Consider the following 3,895-nt stretch of genomic DNA (forward strand, 5'->3'; position numbering starts at 1 on the left):
TGAAGGCTTAGTGTTGTTCATCTGTTACAATATATACCCCTCCAATGTGAAGAATAAACGACCTGATGAGGGAAGTACATGAATGAATGAATGAATGAATACATGCCGGAGGTGGAGCAGTGGCCCAGTGGTAATGTGCATGACCAGGAAGTGTCCGTGGGTTTGAGCCCCATATACGGACCAGGATTTGTACTGCCTCCCCGTCCACGGGACCTTCAGTGGGGGTCAGATCAAATCATTTTGTTCATAGCCCAGCCAACTGCAAAGTAGCCATTTCAGGGCTGAGTGGTGGTCGGGGTGCTAGTCTTTCAGATGGTACAACATAGTGAGGTTTCCCGTAAGCAGCATGCACTAAGTGCACATAAAAGAACCCACGGCAACAAAGGGGTTGTCCCTGGCTAGAATTCTGTAGAAAACCCCCTGAGTAAAACAGACTTGAAGAGAAAAAGAGAGAGAGAGAAAAAAAACAATTGAGTGCCCCTGTACTGTGCTGACACGTTCTCCCAAGGGAGAGTTGCTCAAAGTTCACACGGAGAAATCTGCTGTGACAAAAAACATAATACAAAACAGTACAATCTTTCAAACCTTGCTTCACATGTCGCGATGCTTCACGCAGGTTGATGGTCCAGCATTGTGTTGAACTTATCCCTGGTAAAGTAACCATTGAGTGGTTCACTTCTTAATGAACTTACCCCTGGTAAAGTAACCATTGAGTGGTTCACTTCATAACAAACTTACACCTGGTAAAGAAACCACTGAGTGGTTCTACCGTTCACTCATAATGAACTTACCCCTGGTAAAGTAGCCATTGAGTGGTTCACTTCTTAACGAACTCACCCCTGGTAAAGTAGCCATTGAGTGGTTCACTCTTAACAAACTTACCCCTGGTAAAGTAAGCAGTGAGTGGTTTGCTCTTTATGAACTTACCCCTGGTAAAGTAGCCATTGAGTGGTTCACTCTTAATGAACTTACCCCTGGTAAAGTAACCATTGAGTGGTTCACTTCTTAACGAACTTACCCCTGGTAAAGTAACCACTGAGTGGTTCACTCTTAATGAACTTACCCCCGGTAAAGTAGCCATTGAGTGATTCACTCTTAATGAACTTACCCCTGGTAAAGTAAGCAGTGAGTGGTTTACTCTTTATGAACTTACCCCTGGTAAAGTAACCACTGAGTGGTTCACTCTTAACGAACTTACCCCAAGTAAAGTAACCAGTGAGTGGTTCACTCTTAATGAACTTACCCCTGGTAAAGTAGCCATTGAGTGGTTCGCTCTTAATGAACCTACCCCTGGTAAAGTAACCAGTGAGTGGTTCGCTCTTAATGAACTTACCCCCGGTAAAGTAACCATTGAGTGGTTCACTCTTAACGAAATTACCCCAAGTAAAGTAAGCAGTGAGTGGTTCACTCTTAACAAACTTACCCCTGGTAAAGTAGCCATTGAGTGATTCACTCTTACAAACTTACCCCTGGTAAAGTAGCCACTGAGTGGTTCACTCTTAACAAACTTACCCCTGGTAAAGTAAGCAGTGAGTGGTTTGTTCTTTATGAACTTACCCCTGGTAAAGTAACCACTGAGTGGTTCACTCTTAATGAACTTACCCCTGGTAAAGTAACCATTGAGTGGTTCACTCTTAACGAACTTACCCCAAGTAAAGTAAGCAGTGAGTGGTTCACTCTTAATGAACTTACACCCCTGGTAAAGTAACCATTGAGTGGTTTGCTCTTAACTCTTTCCATACGAACGGCGAAAGAGACGACGTTAACAGCGTTTCCCCCCAATTACCATCATCAAAATATTGCAAGCGGAAGGCTCTTATACTGGAGACGTGAATGTTGACAAAGAATACCACAATTCTGACGACGGAAGCTAAAGGTTGGATCATTCAGACACCCACTGGACATCCGAGGTGTCTGTGTAGAGGAGAAGAGAGGACTGGCCGTACTGAGTGAGTTAATGAATGTAAAGTAACCACTGAGTGCTCTTAAGATAACAAGGGGATTTCCCTATGACATCAGACAATAAACTGATCAATCATAACAGGAAACAAACCCAGCAGAAATAGTTCTTTCAGTTTTGCATCATTATCTGTGGTAATTTTTTCATAATTTCATTTGATAAACATGAGCTTTTAATGTATTATGCACAACATTCTCAACATGTAATTTTTAAGAAAAGCTGAGGAATCTAGCATATCAATTTATTAAGCAAGTACGACTTGGAGATACAGCAAAGGTCACAAATTAAATTGTGTCAGTTATTTATTTTATTTTTTCCAATGCTCAGTACACACACAGCAAGAGCATTCAGTGACACCAGCCACCGTGGCGAAGTGGTTAGCATCATGGACTGATGGCTGGGAGGACGCGGGTTCAAATCCCAGTGGAGGTGGGTTTTTTGGCCCGTGGCCGGCTCCTACCCAGAGTTCAGTGTGCTGTGGGCTTAAATGGGGAGACTGAGACCACACAGTCAAGTGTCATCCACTTCAAGGATGCGTCTTTGGGTGTGTTGCTCTAATTACCTGACCAACACTGCAAGTGTCTGTATCTCTCGGGCCTGGTTAACGCCGGGATATCATGACAGGAAGCGTAGAGTACGGCCTTGTCACGCAGTCCCAAACCAAAATGGACCTCCATAGCAACATCGTCATCGTCCTCCTCCTCCTCCTTCATCATTATCAGTATAAACAAAACAGTCTAAGTCTGTGGCCTTTCATGCCCTGCTCTCATGGTGACCTCAGTTTCGATACCCCTCCACTTCTGTGCTTGGGGTGAGTCCTGTCAATGTCTTCAGTGTCGGCAGATTCATGGGGGGCTGTTGTTTGAGGGACATGGTGACTGTCTCTACTCTGGGAGGGATGCTCACTCAGTCTGGCTCCATGACTAAGCCATTATTGTCATTAGTAGGGGGCTTAGTAGGTGCTGTCCTAAGTACGTTGAATCAGAAGAGACACCACTGAATACCACTGAAGTGACTCAGCAGCAGTGGAGGGTCTCCTCTGGTGTGTGGCTTCTTGGCGACCTAACATCAATGGTTCCCTGCAGACTGCAGACACTGGAACTTTGATTCCAGTCCCCATCTGTCTTGTTTCCCCCAACTCACCATACCCCCCACACCTCTCCAACTTAAAAAAAGAAAAGAATTTTTTTCTTTAATGATAACATTCAACTGTGAAAATTTATACTTTCCTAACATGTCTACAATCACCAATATATGTGGTTAAAGGTCCCTTGACCTTTAAACAGCTATCGGGACAGTGAATTCCTCTCCACTGTGTCTAGGGCTCGGCATGGGAAGGCGGGGCCTGACCCTCTCCCTACGCTGTTTTAACCTTTCTTCACTGAAATCAGGTACCATCCATTCACATCTGGGTGGAGTGAAAACACAACTGGAGTAAAGCATCTTTCGCAAGGACACAGGTCTGTGCCAAAATGGGGGCCTAGAGCCCTGATCACTTGTGAACACTGGATCAGACGTCCAACGGCTGACCGATTCCGCCACAGTGCCTTTAGCAGAATTCCTCCATTCCTTCCTTCCCTCCTGAGTGCTGACGGTACAGGTGATGCTGTCAGTGCTGACGGTACAGGTGACAGAGCTGATGGTACAGGTGATGCTGTCAGTGCTGACAGTACAGGTGACGTTGTCAGTGCTGACGGTACGGGTGACGCTATCAGTGCTGACGGTACAGGTGATGCTGTCAGTGCTGACGGTACAGGTGACAGAACTGACGGTACAGGTGATGCTGTCAGTGCTGATGGTACAGGTAATGCTGTCAGTGCTGACGGTACAGGTGACACTGTCAGTGCTGACGGTACAGGTGACAGCTGACGGTACAGGTGACGCTGTCAGTGCTGACGGTACAGGTGACAGCTGACGGTACAGGTGACGCTGTCA

Source organism: Babylonia areolata, chromosome 5 (genome assembly GCF_041734735.1).
Source record: "Babylonia areolata isolate BAREFJ2019XMU chromosome 5, ASM4173473v1, whole genome shotgun sequence".
Lineage (NCBI taxonomy): Eukaryota > Metazoa > Mollusca > Gastropoda > Neogastropoda > Buccinidae > Babylonia > Babylonia areolata.